The sequence below is a fragment of the Andrena cerasifolii genome, chromosome 13, assembly GCF_050908995.1.
Source record: "Andrena cerasifolii isolate SP2316 chromosome 13, iyAndCera1_principal, whole genome shotgun sequence".
NCBI lineage: Eukaryota > Metazoa > Arthropoda > Insecta > Hymenoptera > Andrenidae > Andrena > Andrena cerasifolii.
Window position 1 is genome coordinate 8,493,610 of NC_135130.1, and position 17,668 is coordinate 8,511,277.

The 17,668-nt window shown below is 44.9% G+C and overlaps 1 protein-coding gene across 7 annotated transcripts in view; it reads left to right on the forward strand.

The window, feature by feature from the left end:
* Mef2 (myocyte enhancer factor 2) overlaps window positions 1-17,668 on the forward strand; it is a 70,564-nt gene that overhangs the window by 28,042 nt on the left and 24,854 nt on the right. Inside the window, exon 1 of one of the 7 annotated variants that reach the window (XM_076825436.1) lies at window positions 2,250-2,433. The exons of 5 other annotated variants lie outside the window; for them this stretch is intronic. The gene's annotated coding sequence lies outside the window, so the exon portion shown is untranslated. Of the gene's footprint in view, window positions 1-2,249; window positions 2,434-2,897; window positions 3,039-17,668 lie in introns of those variants that run through there. One more of the 7 variants, XM_076825437.1, reaches the window with a different exon arrangement.

A 17,668-nucleotide genomic window follows, 5' to 3' on the forward strand; every position in this document is an offset into this window, starting at 1 on the left:
AAATCTGTTTAAACCCCTTTATTATAAACATCTTAAGTAGTTCCAAGCTATTTTTTTACTTTTCTTTTTTTTTTAAATGGCACTTTAAACGCTTTTTTCTTGGAACCACGTTTTCCAAATTGGTCAGCAGCACCAATTGTTCGAAAACCAATTTTATTCGATTCACTTGAAATTTTTACAGTAGCTTCTAAACTTCCCAGAAAAATGTGTTTAACCCTTTGCTCTCGTGTGCCATGCACGTTGAATTTTACCGCTGTAAATTACTTTAATTCATTTCCATAGGAATAAGTACAAGTTTACACCCAACAACATTGAAAATAAATCGAGTGCAAAGGGTTGAAGTGCCATTTTGAAAGAAGAAAAGAAAAAACAAATAGCTTGAAACTACTTAAGGTGAGTATAATAAAGGCATTTAATCAGATTATCGACTTATTTCTTTGTTTACCCACAAACAATTGTCAAATGTACATTACGTTTTTGTCTCCCTTATGAGGTAGCACCACCGTAAGCCACTTTTAAGAATTTTTTTCAGGAACAATTTACAGTTTTCATAAAAAAAATTATTACCCACCTTTTGTACACTTTCTTAAGAGACTATACAAAAAAAACAATAAACAGAAAAACATGCATAAATTTTGATATATTAATTAATCTTCTAAACCTGAAATCAAATTTCATTTTTTCTTTATAAATTATGTGAGTGTACTTTCCGCTGTACTTACGGATTCTTTGATCGAATACAAAATTTTTCAAATAACGCTCGAAAAACTGTCCATCTTAGTCGCGAAATTTCGAAACTTTTCCTCTGAAGCGTACCATTTTTACAAAAATAATTTGTTTAAGAAATCGGCACGCACAACGGAAACTACACTCGTATAGTTTATAAAAAAAAAGAATTCTGATTTCGGACCTGCTGTTCCATAGTTATACATTTGACCAGCGCGCGTGGGAGAGTCTAGAGGATTAATTAATATTAAAAAATGTATGCATGTTTTTCTATTAATTTTTTTTGCATAGTCTCTTAAGACATCGTACTAAAGCTGGGTAATAAATATTTTCTATGAAAACTGTAATTTATTCCTGAAAAAAATTCTTAAAAACGGCTTACCCCTTAAGGGGTTATGCCTACCTGCAAGGTCTGAAAACACAAGTATTTTCGTGATTTTTTTTAAAACACTCGAAGACTTTTTTTTTAAATAAACCTTCATGTATTCGAAAGTGTACGTGTTAAACTACTCGTGGTAATTTTTGCGATGGAAAATATACACAAATAAAAAAAAAATATTAGCGATCTCTCGGCAGCGATTTTTTTGTCAGCAGTTTGCGGTGAACATTCTAATTCTGACCTGATTCATCTGAAATAAAAAATTCACGTAAATTTAGTTAGTATATTGGATTATCTTGTCCTCAATCGTTTATTCTCCCAAGATATTAATTTGCTACAAAATGGCAACTTCTCACAGCAAAAGTATCGATTTTCACCACAGAATCGCGCTCATGTTTCATCATTTTCCACCTGCAAAATAACAACTACCCAACGGAAATGAAAAACCCACGATTAAGAACCAGCTAATCTAATAAACTCACTAAATTTGCTCGAATTTTTTATTTCTGACGAACCAGGTCGTAGCTACAGTGATCACCGTAATAAAAAAAGCGCTGTCATGAGATCGCTTATATTTCCATAATTAATTTAATTATCGCATTGCAAAAAAAACTACAAGAACTTTAAAACATATACTTCCGAACATACTACCGTTAATTAAAAAAAAACTCTTCAAATTGAAGAAAAAAAATCCCGAATATACTTGCGTTTTCAGACCTCGCAGGCATGCATAACCCCTTAAGCAACCCTACAACCTCCATAGAAAAAGAAGCACAGCTCGTTTCACAGCACAGATCACAGCCGAAAAGCCTGTTTATACCTCCGCGGAATGAAGTCCCTCGAGCACGACACTGAGTACACCACCAGCGACGGTCATCATCCCTATCTGGAACCCCTAGCATCCATCTAGCAGCGATCCATATCCTCGGTAGCACTGGTCCCGCCGGGGGCAGGCCCCGAGGCGGGCGCCGTCGGCGAGCCATGGTTGCACGCGGGTCCACCGTGCCTCAGGGGCCCCCCTGGACGACGGCAGCCGCCCCAGCGAAGGTGTCGCCGGCCAGGTGCCGGGCGCGATAATCGGTCAGCCGTGCTCGGGCGTTTTTCTAGCGGCTCGGCCCCGCGGTCGTCGTGGTCGTGGACGCTCGGCCGGGGCGTCGGTCAGGTTAGGTCCGCCGCGCGGTTTTCTCCGGTTGGACGCGGCGGGGAAAGAGCCGCTGGTTGGTCGGGCTCACAAAGACCATCGCAGAAAAGCCGTGTCGGTGGTATTTTGGTTTTGGCTCGGCTCGACCCAGCGCAGTTCTGGGAGTGGAGTTCTAAAAACAGCAGAGGTAAGTCCTGCTCCGCGGCCTGGCTCCTATCCGGCTCTTTCGGCGTCGCGTCCCCGTGGATGCCCGCGCGGACGGTCCTTTCCTCTTCTCGCGGCTCGGCGGCGGCAAAACTCTTTCGGCGACTAGCCGACCGGATCACTTCACCGCTCTTCTTATAACTCTGCATACTATGCCGGTTTCGTTCCCGGAGACCGCTGCCCCGAAGCCTTCTTTTAGAAGGCACCCTCGGCTAGCAGCCCGCATTTATTTCCCCGCCGAGCCGCGGCGGGATATATTTCTGGGATCTTTTCGCCGCGGCCTTTGTTAATACGCTCGCCCCCGCCCGCGGTGGGTCCTCGTCGCCGGCGACCTGGACCAGCCTCTGCTAACCCGGAGCAGCTTTCACGCGGCCGCGCCTCTAGGCCCCACGGCTAAAAACGGACCTCGACCCCAGCCTTTTCCGATCGATTCGCGATCCTTCCAAGCATTTAGTCGACGCCACGCGCCCGTGCCCTCTGCTTCCGACCTTCCGAGGCGAGCCTGATCGGCGGACACTCGCGGGGATCGCGCGATCGGCGTCCCCAGAGGGCTCCCATGGAGGCCATGGGTCTTCACCGGCGCACGGAGTAAGTTCCCTGGGCTGCGGACGCGCGGCCAGGCCGCGCGTGTGACTCGTGGCTTCGAGGCTTCAGGGGTTTCTCGCGGTAATTGTGGTGGGGGAGTGATCGGTGGATTTGTAACGTGGGAAAGTGGAAAGCTGATTTTGGGGTGGAGGCTGTGGTTAGCTTGCGAGCAAGTTTCTTTCAACCGAATCTCTCACTGTGGACGCGCAATGGGAGGTCGCACGGTGGATCGGTGGTGCTACACGTGGCACTGAAATCGCCCCTGCCTGCGGTGGTGGTCGAGGGAAGTTTGAAGTTGCTACTTTTATATTCGGCTTAAGGGGTTGGGCCACCTTGGACGCAGATAATTTGCGGGCATCTTCGGCATTTTTTTTTAGGAAGAGTATGAAATAAATAGAGTATTTAATATGGAGACTGGTATCGCGCAACTCTCGCGGGAAAGAATCGTATTTTTTTCCATACAAAATGGCGGCGGTAGAGCCGTGGTTCGCAAGATCTTGAGGAGCGACGTTTTCCACGGTGCAAAATCTCACGGCTGTACCGTTTGACTTGGAATAAAAGAATAAAAAGTTCTAGTTTCTACACGCCTGAAACTAGAGAAGTACACATGGAAATCCGTATATATTCATTTGTCTTGAACTGGTGAACATGCGGAGAAGAAGTGCATTTCTGTTTTATAAAAGTGCCAGTTGCGAAGGATATATTCAAGATATCGCAGAACCCATATGTACTTCTCTAGCTTTAGGCATGTAGGAAATAAAACTTTTTGGGTTTTTGTTCTAAGTCAAACGGTATAGCCGTGAGATTGGACGCCGTGGAGAACGTCGCTCCTCAAGATCTTGCATACCACGGCTCTACCGCCGCGATTTTGTAGGATAAAAAAATACGATTCTTCCTGGCGAGAGTTGAACAATAACAGGCTGCATATTGAATTTTCTCTTTATTTCATTACCTGAATAGAAAAAATGCCGAAAATGACTAACTTTGCTCCGTCCAAAGTGGCTTAACCCCTTAAGGGGACCTTCCGGAGCCCCCCAAAATAGGTGCCCTTTAGGAATTAATTAAAGGAAAACTACTATATATAATTTAATGCAACTTTTTGCATTGTATTAAGGATGTCTTAAATTATAGTATTATATTTTTTGTTTTATAATTAATCATTGCAGACCGCACTGGGGAGTCGTTAAAGTCGAGGCGTCAAAAAATTCGTCCAAATCGGTGGGACCTGTATCTCAAAAAGTTATCATCCGATTCGACTGAAACTTTTCTTATTTTGAAGAATATACTTCTGGCTAGGGGGGAAACCAGAAGAAATTACAAAAAGACATTTTTTTTAGTAAACGACACTTAAAGTTTAAAATCACTTTTTCCCTATAGTTTTCATCCTTTCAACGCCTTAGAAAACTATGAATTTTCAATTTTTTGCAATTCTTTCTGGTATCCTCCCTAGCCAGAAGTATATTCTCCAAAATAAAAAAAGCTTCAGTCGAATCGGATAATAACTTTTGAAGATACAGGTCCCACCGTTTTGAGAACTCTGTTTCGAGAAAAACGCGTTTAAAGTTTTACGCGGGCGCCGAGTGGCCGGGTTTTACCCGTGCATTTGCCGCTACTAAAATGCCTATAACTTCGGGAATTTTACGAATTTCAACAAATCCTTTTAACCACGTATTCCCAAAATCTTGAACATTCGACAAGCGAAATAAAAAAAAATCGATTTTTAGACCGGAACCTCCCCTTAAGGTGCATCTTATTTCTGTGTTCCTTTAAACTTTCCTCTCGCCACCACTGTGCGCAGTGTTTAATCTCGGAAGAAGCATCCTACGAGCCACGATTGGGAAAGCCTGTTGCATGCACTAGTGTCTGCTGTTTAACCAGTGTTTTTTATTTTTATTTTTATTAACCCATTGGCTGTTGCGAATTAATTCTAAGGGGTCAGTCAGTCTGGCTACATGGAAAATTTTAGCCGAGAGGAGTTTAATGCGTAGGAAATAATTGTACTAGTTCAGAGAGTTGAGTGACTGTTCGTCAAGGCTCGATTTGAGTTTCTTGCCAACAGCATCATCGCGTTAGTCACGCCGGCACGTAAGTTATTCGCTCGGGCTGCCATGTCGTCACGCGGTGGGGTCGATTATATCGCACGAATTCTCAATTAATGCAACTGAGATCCTGCACCTACAGCACTGAGCAAACATTCAGCTTCCAGTTTCGAAAAACCAAGGCTAGTAGAATCCCTCGAATCCTTCGAGGCCCTTTTGGCTGAGAAGTATCGCTGTAACTACTGCGAACATAGTAATTTATAGCGAAACATTTATAGCTGCGCTGTTGTAGCTTTTTAAACACATAGGGACCCAATTACAGTCACCCTAAGCTGTCTCACTTACAGGGGAAGATCCCGAAGCCGAGAATTAAAAAAATTCTGAAACTTTGTGAGTACTTAGAGGATTTCCTCCTGATTGCAACGGAATTTTTTTTTTGCTGCCCAAATTCACTCGAAGGGGGTGAAATCAACCCTTGAAAATTCGGCTACTTTGTTAAAAATTAATTTTCTCGCTAACGCTGTTTTGTGACAATTTCTGTTTCTCCTGATTAGTCTTCATTTGATCACTTGTTACAGTTTGGGTGGGGAATAGTTTCAGATTTATGTGGTTAGTTACAGAATTCGTGGAAGAGACGGAAAGTTAATTATACCGTCCAGTGGATATTCTGTGGTATAACTCGCGGACTGTGGGAGCTGTAACTCACCGAATGATAGGCCTAATTAAAGGAAGTAATTTTTATCTATCTCTTACAGTTCGCGAGTTATAGCGGAAGTTTGGAAAATAGCTGGATTTCTAGGGGTGAGCTTTCACCGCTTTAGAGTGAATTTGGGCAGCAAAAGAATTTCGTAATACGTAAAATAGCCTCTACATAACATATTCCCAAAGTTTCATAATTTGTTGAATTTCTGGCTGGGGATCTTCCCTTCTAAAAGTTGAAATTATGTTAAAGTTTCAAGACAAAAGTTACTTGTTTTAATTAGATCTATCATTTGGTGAACAAATTATTTTACAGTCCACGAGTTATAACACAAAATCGGTAGATAACCGGACTTTCAGCAGTCAATTACACCCCCTTAAAGTGAATTTGGGCGGCAAACAAAAATTGCCTTTTAATCAGGAGGAAATTCTCTACATATTCACAAAGTTTCAGCAATCTTCGAATTTCCGGGTTCGGGATGTTCCCTTGTCAGAATAATGATACATAAAAAATTAGCACACAATTGAAACTGTTATTTACACGATACAAAAAGCAGGACTTAATGTAAAGTTACCTCGCGTTACGAATGAGTGAGGAATAATTTTTTTTGTAACTTCTATTCGTTATTCGAAATTTTATTTACATAAAAATTTAGAACGAACTCATATTCACGAAATATCGCCAGTTTGACTTCGCCTCAATTAACCTTTAGTTTAACTACAGCCCGGATAAACATGCGAAAGAAATTTCGGCAGAAAAATTTGCACAGCTGCTTCCTAAAAAAAAAATACCAAAAACGGAATAAAAAGAGTTTTACTTTCACAGTAAAATTCCCCCTACTGTGCACCTTAAAACCTTCGCGGCGAAATGAGCCAGCAGCGCATATTCAAATCTTTCCGCCGAGACGTCGAGCGTCCACGGTTTCGTGACCCAGTGCACGTATGTGGACCAGCCGAAGCAGCGATCTTGATCGCGTCATATTCGTTCTTCTGCCCTCTGTGCTCACCTTGATCGCCGTCCAAATTCCATCCACCGCGAACGCAACCGCGACACCGCCCGGCCGCCTCTGCCGTCCGAATCGCGAGCGACGATCCACGGTGCGTATCGACGCGCGGCTCGGTGGATCGATGGGAGGGTGCAGGGCGGCTCCAAAGGCCAAGAGTAGTTTGCACGTTAAATTAGCTTCGCACTTTCACTAGCCTCTTTCACGCGCGTTTTATCTTCTTTCACCTCGCATAATCCGCAAGAGTTATTTCAGGGTAACTTTGCCCGCGCGAAGGGTGAATGAGGATCAATTCGCTCTCCTCCGTCGGCACGTCCGCTCGACCCACCTTGAAACTGTTATAGTTGATCGTCGTTTACCCCTTTTTTTTTTTTCTTTCTCAAAGACGCACTCGCCCACGGCAAAGTTTCCACGGGAAAGCAGCGCGGTAGGAGTTGCGCTTTGCCGGCGAGGGGGTTGGACAGTGGGTGTGTTTGGATAAAGGAGGCACACGCTGGGTTATCCGGGAAAAAATGAGCGGCGGCTATTCTCTTTGGTGCATTTTATTGCGGGTAGTCTCGTCGAAGGAGATCGCGAGCTTGTGAGAGTATAGGGGTGGTGAGGGGGAAGCTTGGAACTTATACTTTCTGCGTAATTAATGTTGAGGGTGCTAGGCAGTCGTTGTCGAAAATCAAGCAGTTCTTTTTCATTTAATTACGGAGAAGTAAATTGAAGCTGAGACTTGTTCTTTGACACAGAGTTTGTTAACATCATGATCTTTAGAATTTTTTTTTAAGCAAAGTGTACAACTGGTGGTAAAAAATCTTTATGGTCTTTCTTTATTCGTTCTTCAAGGATATAAAAACTTTGTCCTTCAGTTTCCTGTAGTGGTTCGAATTTTAAGTGGCGCTCAGTGCACCGTTGCCACAAAAGAGGCGTAAACGGTAGACAGTAACGCTATTGAGTTAATTTTCAACAAATTAACAAAAGCGAGTGGTCATCACCTGGGCACAGCATTATAATTAACCAGCTTTACTACTCGGCTTTGTCCGAAATTTAGATTCTGATTTTATAAAAAAAAGTTTTATTATTATTATTTTTTTTTTTTGTGAAAATAGTCACATTCATCTGGATTAGTTAGGCATAATGAGCTGGAACATATTTCGTGATCCCAGAGTTTGCTGTTCGAAAGTTTTTAGGCGATTTAAATGTTAACCTTTATATATTAATATAAAAATCCTCTACCCCCATTGGCTGCTCGTGAAAAGCTATAATCTACGCGCAGTCGTCGCGCAGCAACTAGGTATATTCAACATTTCCACAATTTTACATTTAACTTTATTACTCCACACTACAATTTTTTCTCACATTTACTCGCTATTCGAAATTTTATTTAAATAAAAACTTTGCCCATCTCTGCATTAAATCCACACACAATACACCCCATCCAACGGAGCATCACACCTCCCCTGGAAACCAGCTTCAAACCTCCCCAACTTAGGCGTCCGGAGTGGATTCAAAAAAGGTTTTTGAAAAAAGATCGCATATTTTTATAAACTAGTCTTTCTTAACTTTACACTAAAAACCTGAACATTTCTAAACTAGCTTTACTATTCGGCTTCGCCTGAAATTTAGATTCTGGTTTTATAAAACATATTTTTCTTACTTATTTTTTTTGCGCGAAAATAGTCAGATTCATCTGGATTAGCTAGGCATAATGCGCTGGGACAAGCTTCGGGACCCGAGAGTTTCCCTTTTGAAAGTCATTAGACGACAGACAAACACAGAAACACTTTCTGCTTTATACATTAAGATTTCTGATGGAAATTTTTGATTAAATTAGCACTAAAAAACAATTTAAAAAAAAAAAGCAAACGAGCTACTCATCTTCCCATTACTATATTTCTCTCCACCGTCACCTCGAAGCTCCCTGCTCCTGGTATAAACTCTACCGACGCGCCAGCTTCCCGACAAAGAAAAACCTCGCGAATTCCGCCAAACCCGAAGCCCCGGAACTGTCGCCGAAAGTTTCTCCGCAGTAGGAAGAGGTTTCCCCGCAGGATTAAACGATCGACGGTACCTGTTGCTCCCCATGGTGTGTCCGTCGATCGTGCACCCGAAACGCGACGGCGACCGTCCACCCTCCCCCTCCAACCCGCCGGACGATTCACCCGCTGACGTCACCTCCGCGGTTCGGTCTCATTCTCGGCCGTTTGGTCGCGTGCCAAGTGCGCAGATCGCACGTGCCTCGGTTAAATGGCACCTTCTGCCTTCGCTGCGGGCCGAGGCGAAATCATTGCCCGACGAATAATCGGTCCCGCTCGGCGTACGGAGAAATTCGAGAAGGCTCCCCTATTGGCACGGTTCGACGGCGGAGGTGGGGGGCGAGCGGGTGACGAAGACGCGGGGGAGGGAGGAAGAGGAGCCCTTGGTGGCTTATCGAGGGTCTGGCTCGGAAGGTTCGTGACACGTGTTCATATTTTATACGGGGCGCGCGTGGATGGGAGGGCGAGAGAGAGCGGAGATTTTCCAGCGTCGGAACAAGATGTTTCTTGGCGGCGGCAGGACGAGCGGATATCCGGTATACGGCAACAGACACGCCGCCTGGACCTCGAGCGTCGTTGACGGGAGGGGACCGGGCACAGCCGTCGGCCGACTGGCAACGTCGGGCGTAGAAGCTTCAAGCAGTCGAGGAGGTTTGGTGGCCACCTGGCGTTTTCCTCGGGCCCTTTCCCCCCCCTCCGGGAAGCTACTTACTTGCTTTCTTCCACCGGCGTCTGGCCGCTCGCGCCCCTGGGACCCCGCCGCCCGCGCGACACTGGTTCCGACGGGTCTCGGGCATCCAGGGGCTCGCGAGCGGTCCGGAGTTTGTTGGGACAGGGGGTGTTTTCTGCGGAAGGGCTGCTTGCGATCCGACGTTGGTCAGGGGGTTAGTTTTATTAGATATCGATCTAGGGATGTCGGGCAAGGGGTGATCCAGTGGGAAGCGAGGGATCCGAGGAGGAAAGGAGAATGGAAATTTAAAACTTCGCGGGGGTAGTTTCGCGAAATCTCTGAAAGTCGTGGCTGGAATTAAAGTAGCAATGCACGGGTGTTATGTTTTTTTTTTATTTATTGATTAGCTGCAACAGCTGGCACTATTGGGAGTCACTTTTCGACTTGTAAATCTTGTTTGTTCTTAAAAGCCAGGGGATACAATTATTACAAATAAGACTGATTTAATAGGGAATGTCTTCAGAGTATGGCACAGCACTGCGAAACTGCAGGAATCAGCCACTAGAAGTGCGACTACCGATTATAGGTATCTTATTGATACTTAACGATATATCGATAATATCGTTGTGATATCGTTGAGGCAGAATGGAGGTAGAATACAGCACACTTTGTTGCATAAACGATGCAAATAAACAGTTTAAAGGCGTTGTAACACAATGATATATATATATATATATATATATATATATATTATTTACTAAATTTTAGAAAGTCTAGGAATCCAATACCCTCCAGAAATCGGATTCCAGATTTTCGAATTTCAGTTAAACCAAAGCTTCAAATAAAAAAAATTAAACTAAATCAATTAAATTACTAAATTTGACCACCCCCACTTTAGAGAATAAATTAAATTTTAGAAAGTCTAGGAATCCAATGGAAAGTTATTTAATATGCAAGTACGGTATTAACCAAAATTATTCAAATACACAGCCGAGCAACAGTAACAATATTTTAACAGTGCGCGCACATAAAAGTATAAATGAGAGTGTATGGACAAATTTGGATAAGACAGTGCAAAATATAAAATCAAATACTGATTACGATATTGCTTGAATAAAAAACGAAGTGAAAATTTAAATATTTTTTAACGATATAATTTTGAGAAAAATGTACATGTGTGTTACATTTATATTCATAATATATGCTTTACAATATGCACACAAATTACGATTAAAATGTAATTGTATAATTGATTACAGAAAATAATGTGTAATCAATTACAAAATTACATTTTAATCGTAATTTGTGATTAGTAATTAGATTACATTTTGCCCAACTCTGGGGACAGTATAGGCGTAGTCGAATGCCTCGAAAATCAAGTATTGTCTCCGAATTAATTTCAAGGAGATGAAAGCAAGCACAGACTTTTTCTTCTACGCAATGTTTATTACTATCCAGTAGAGTGCAAAAATATTTTTCTTGTCTACACATCTATTTTACAAATTTCGCCACACGAGGTGGATTAGACAGTGTTTTAGAAAAACTGTCTTTAGTTTGCCCTAATATTGAGCTTGAAAATAAAGATACAAGTTTCTCCTAAAATCCATAAGGGGATCTGAAAGAAATTGAACCAAAATTATTAAAACAGTGACTAGGAGAAGGTGATACGATAAATGTGGATTTTCGAGGTGCACTGATGGCCATTTTTTTTATATAAGAAGCCAGTGCATTTACACTTTAATGTTGAGGTACACTCCAGAGAGAAATACACTTTGAACATTCTGTAAAAATTCAAAGCGTATCCTCCGATTTTTCACAATCAGAGCAGAGCCACAGAAAAAAACGTCCACAAATCAGACGACTATATCACCATCATACAAATGTATATATTATAAAAAAAATCTTTCCAGTTTATAGTATTAACTATCTTTACTACTCGGCTACTCCGAAATTTAGATTCCGATTTAATAAAAAAGAAAGATTTTCTTCAGTTTTTTTTCGTGATCCCAGAGCTTATCGTTGGAAAGTCTTTAGGCGACAGACAAACACACAAGCATACAGAAGCTTTCTGCTTTATATATTAAGATAAACATTCCCCAAAAGTACTGTTCACAATTTGTATTCATCATCTTGCAATTAATTCACAAAAAAAATACTTGATCTTCGAGCGATCTAACTGCCTACTAGTCCTCTTAATGGGGTATTCTAGTCTAGACACTCGTTTTTACAGGTGATATTTGGAAATTAATTCCGGAAAACCTATCGCGCCTACAATGCAGGGGTTTTGCACACATATTTAGCAGTGTTTGAACTATCAACACAAATTTTCGGAATGTATTATATTGAAATTTGTACAAGTTACACGCCGAAGCGCAGGTCATGTCATCAAAAACCGGCCCCATCGGGCGCACGATTTGCGGCCGTCCTAGTCATCTGAAACGAAAGTACCAAAGATTTTTTTAATCTATATCAGTGTAGTTATCGCCCGAACTAGATGTAACCAAGTCCGGATATTATTACCGAAATCGTATCTGTTTAAAAATTTATATTCGATTTTTTCGACTTTTCTTGAACTAAAACAAGGTGTGGTGGAGGTTGTATTAAAACTATTGATATAATTCTAGTTCCGGCTATAGGTACAGATTCACTTTGAATGTGTGTGAAATTTTAGCTCAATCGGTCCAGTAGTTTTTGAGAAAAATGTTCATGCAGTACGACCTATACGACTGAAGTTGCGGTAGATAACAACTAATTTCTGTAACTTATCCCTAATCTGGTATACCAGGACCGTAGAGGAATCCTTCCTGAGCTTCAACAAAATCACGTTGGGCAGCTCTCTCTTCTCTGCTGGCAGTCATAGGCTCTTTAGATACAAGGGTCGAGGGAACGACTGCCGGCCACGCTGTGTCCTTAAGCCCCTATAACTCTGGGAGCTTTTCGAATTTCACCTTAATATTGTAGAGACATATTTTCGAAACCCTACAATATTAGAAAATCAAACAAAAAAAAAAATAGAATTTTTGCGTAGAATACCCCCTTAATTAATTACCAACAAACACACGGTTACTTAGTAAAGAAACATCATCGCTACGACATTCAGGGGTTCCGCAGCGGAGCTAAGCCTGTGTCTCGCATTAGGCTGCTTTACCTTTGAAACGAGGCCTGCCTAGCGAAGCACGCCGATAGTTTCCGCAGCGCACGGCTGCCAGCGGAAAGTTTGCGATTTAGGGTGAATTGTTGAGAAATTGGAGGCCGGGAAACGGTCCCAGCGCCGAGGCAGCACCATGGTGTCCCGATATCGCTATCGATCGCGCCTCTCCAAAGGTATTTGTTACGTGCATTGTTTTTCCTTCGCACCGCCGAGCAAAAGGAGATCACGAGGGCTGACATCCCTTTTACAGTGCTCTAAGGTATCCGTGTGTCTAGTTGACCGTTCCCTTTTCCCTCGCTTTTTCTCTCCGGAGCTTTCTCCGAAGCGCGTGCCTTTTTTTCCCACTGGCTCCGTCCCTGCGACACGATCGAACGTCGTTACATCACGCGGGGTGTATAGAAACATTGTAATTTCTCGAGCGACGAGAAACAAGAAATAACGAAATTAATTTCTCCTGGAGAAGGAACACTACCCGCGGCAGGCTGCCTCCGCGCTGATCCCCGGTTCCGAACGCAAATTCGGCAGATACCACCGATCTCTTGGATCCAAATTACTCCGCCGGGCTTGGAAGCCTCCACTTCTGTTTCTGCCCTAATACGACACCGGCGATCGCTCCACTATTTATAGTATCATAATCGATTCTATTAGACACGTTTTCTGCGTTTAACGTTCGAGTGTAGAGCGAGCCGGGCAGATGAGGACGAGGAGGAGATCGATAATGCCGTGATATGTATTATAGAAGTCTCGCGGAGTTACATGCTTCTCGAGGCAGCCACTGTTTCGGAGATCGGTGGCTCGTTTAGGGGTGTCTCTAAGGGCGGATTCTTATTACTCTATCACGCAGCTCTGGCTTTCTTCGTCGAATCTAGCGCGCGTGGCTTTCCCATCGATCCTCCTCCTCCTCCTCTTCTTCTCGTCGCCGGAACTGGACAGTCCTGCCGTCGAAAATCGTCAACCGCGACACGGGAGATCTCCATTTTCTCCGAGCGATTTCCCAGCGTAATTAGCCCCGCTAAATATACGTTCATGATTCTTTCACCGGATCCCGTCAACCCCGAAATTTCGGCCTCGTATTTTATTCACCGGCTCCAACCCCTCGCGCCCCCAACTGGTTCACCCGTCGATCGAGCAGAGATATTTCCGATCATCCTACATTTTTCATCGGGTCCCTGGAATTACGGTGTCCTTCCATTTTTACGAAGTTCAAAACGAGCCGCGCTCCCCCTCTACGGAGGATGAGGATTTTCAATAAATTATCGCGCAGCTGGAATTATTGAAGCGCGGGAGATCTTCATCAGAAATATCCAGCTTCGATAGGTCCAAGGAACCCAAACCCTGGCATATTCCCGGGGTCCGCTCGATCCGGGTGTGCGCGCACGCCGTCGCCGGTGGCAGGCTGATATTAAATTCTTCGGGAAAATCTGGGGAAGTCCATCTTCATTATCGGGTGAACGACGGTTAACCGTGTGACCCGGTCGATCGCGAGCAGTCACATCTCGCGAAATAGAATCGCACCGGGGGCCAGGACAGGCACGCCGACGGATTTCCTCGCGAAACGGAAATAGACGTCGGTCCCTGTAACTATTTCGCGGGGGGGTAATCGGCATTATGATTAACCACGTTTCAGCGAGCCGATTATCCCCGCGATCCGCCCTGCCTGACGTTTCGCCGATAACTCCGGCCCGCCTCTTATCGCATCGGGTCGCCGGCCGATCGATAGCGCCGGTGCCCGGCTTTTTGGGAAGCGTTTTTAGACGGTTCCCGATGCGGAACGGGGCGGAGCGTTCCGTGGCGCTCGGCCGGCGAGCCCCGTAGACGCGAGGCCCCGGGGGCCACGCGTGCCGGCGCAGGGACTCCAGCCGCGGCGCTCGGTGGATGCGAGGGGATATTAGGATTCCGCGAGTCGGAAGGCTGCGGGGAGTATTTCTTCTGGAGCTTCGGTTACCGCGCGTTACTCGACGCGGCGCGGAGTGGCTTTATTAACGTGAACTGGAGAGTCGTTGGATGGGTCCGGGTTAGGGGATTCTGGGTAGCGGGGAAGGTTATTTATTTTTCGGCCGGCTGGAGGAAGCGCATCCTTCGGAATGGGAGATTCCTCGGTGCCTTCTGCGCGAGACGTTCGAGGCATATCCAACCGGCGGTATTTTTGTGATGCAAACGGACTCGGAAGCATCTCGCGTAAAGCCGCGCGGTCTAGAATGCATAATGTATCCGTTGCGTCTTGACAAAAGTGGCTTACATCCACCTCCCTTCTACTCCCTCGTACCATTGAACTGGGGAGATCATCCGACAATTTGACATCTGCCATTGTTGCAGCCACGGTCGCTAGAATTCTGCTGCATAATGGGTTACCGCGGTGAAACAAGCGGGCACGTCATCCGAAACTCTGACGATCGACAACGGTGTATCCGTGTTGAATCGAACGTTTGACTTGGCCTGGGCCATTTATCCCGTGTTTGCGCAGCTCCTTTGACTCGGAGCAAGTCAATCCTGTAACCTCGACCAGCTTCATCTGACGGATAATGGGGAGCCCTGGTGTAGATGGTATAGCGGTCTCCCTATCAAATCGCAATAATCGCTAATATCCCTTCAGAGTAGAGCTCTTAATATCCCTTCAGAATAGAGCTAGAGTGCTCCCACAATGGGGTGCGTAAGTAGTCCCAAGAACAGTGGCGGATTTAAGGAAAAAGGCTCGGGTGACAAACGTTCTCAGGAGCCCATTGTTTTCGGGGAAATGAAGAGGTAGTTTACAAAAAAAAACGGGCCAGTACACTAGAACCACGCTGAAAAAGAGAGATCCAAAACGGAGATCCTTGTATCGCCAAAAATGAGTTGCGGTACTGTTGGAATGAAGTCCCTAAGTAGCATCGAAGACCCCAAACGGTCCCAAAGTCCCTAAATAGTCAACAAGATGACTCCGAATGATCTCATTGCTAAGCCAGACCCAACCACTGATTCTCATATCCTCCGAAAGGCAAGTTACAGTCCCTCCCCCTAATGAAGTCCCCAAGTAGTCCCAAAAATCCCCCCTGATCTTATCGCTAACCCAGATGCTAATATCCCTCAAAACACAAGTTACACTATCCCCAACGAAGTCCCCAAGCAACCCTCAGAATAAGTCCCAATAATGCCCATTTACCAAAGCCTCCACTGGAATCCCCTCTAAACACGGAAACCCAAACACAGGTCCACAAACCCCCCAAAAAGCAATTTACAGCACCCTATCAAATGAAGTCCCCAAGTAAGTCCCAATCTCCCCAAGTAGTCCCAAAAATACCTCCCGATCCCATGGCGAACCCCAGACACCAATACCCCTCAAAACTTAAGTTACATTACCCCCAATGAAGTCCCCAAAATGAGTCCCAATAATGCCCCATTTATCAAAGCCTTCCCTAAAACCTCCCTCCAAAGGAAGCCTAAGCGCGTCGAAACCTACACGTCCACACAGGCACCCATAGACTATTAGCGTGACGATTTGCGCGCCACTTCCTCAGGGTCGGTCCTACGAATGCACCCAGAAGAGATGGTCCCCGGATAAACTCCTCGATTAGCACGTAGCCGAGGAATATTAATTACTTATCTATGTCCCGTTTCTCGCGTCTTTTCGCGCTCGGTCGACGAGATCGATAAGCTAGGATATATTGAACACTTGCTTCTCTCTCTCTCTCTCTCTCTCTCTCTCTCTCTTCTCTCTCTCTTCTCTCTCTCTCTCTCGACGGGTTAGGTTATCCGACCTCTGTAGGGGGACAGCTACATTGCAGCTCATGCATAATACATACGATCCGACCTGGAGTAGATTTATATTTACCCGCACCTGGGATAATTCGTTAAATATCGACAGGTATCGGCCATCCTGGCCTCCTCCGCGCCGTCGTGAGAGCTTTTTTTCGACGGTCGGATGATTCGACAGGACGTTCGGCTTCTTGGTCCCCGCCGCGCCGCCCCTCCCACGTTCTCATTCTTCTCCCGTTTGTCCGTTTCTCCTTCAATTTGCCACTGGAAGAGCCCGCAAGGGAACCCGATCGTCCGCCCTCCCTTAATGGATGAGATACCTCGTTAGTCTTTTCCACGCGGTCCCCGCGACGCTGACGTTTTGACGTCCGACGATATTTCAACCCTCTGCCCATTCCGACGGACCGTCCACCTGGTGACAGCTTCGCGTTCCAATAATTTTCTAATGAAACCGCCTGCCCCCGTTGCTCTTCTCGCGCGTCTCTTGCTCCTTTTCCTTTTGTTGCTGCCCCGCGTTGCATGCGCTATTTCATCGGCTTTAGAGCCGCCGGGGTGCCCGGGGACACTCTGCCGGTTACCGATTTCCACGTGTGCCGCAGCCTCGATAAGTCCACGCTTCAGCTCTGCAGCTCGCTCGATTTTCGATCCGCTCCCTTTTTCCGCGCACGCTCCCCTATTTTCGAGCAACCAGTGGCTTCATTTTACACAAAAATGCCCCCTGCGCGAAGCTCCAGTTAAGACTGGGACTCGTGAATTGCGCGTAACGGCAAAATTCAGGGGATTAAAAAGCTCAGGCGCTGCTTACAGTGGATTACAATGTGGTAAACAAGCCAGCTGCGTGCGTGTGGGTTGATGGTTCAGCTGTGACTTTGTACATAGGGACTATAAGACGTACGTGTGCACTCGCACCGAGCTATTACCATGTAAAAATAACGCTGTGCATAGAATCGTGTCGACTTGCACATTGATCTAAAGTTAACAAGTAGGCTGTGGTTGAGAACCCTCGAATTTAATTATGCATTTGTTCAAACGTATATTTAATAGCCAGACAGCTGATGTTACATTTCGTCACGTTCAAGTCAAATATCAATTCTGTGACGAACGCTCGCTGAAACAGTTAGTCCAAGTATTTAGAAGTATTCGAATTACACTGTATTAAATTAATCACACCGTTTCAGTTAAATGAAAATAATTGCGGCTTCAGTATTCGTCGTTGCAGCGCCATTTTTTCGAATTCGAATCGGAAATCGAGAGAGCGATCGACTTCGATACTCGCGTCGTTCGATAATCGTAGTTCCGGAAGCGTGCACGGTC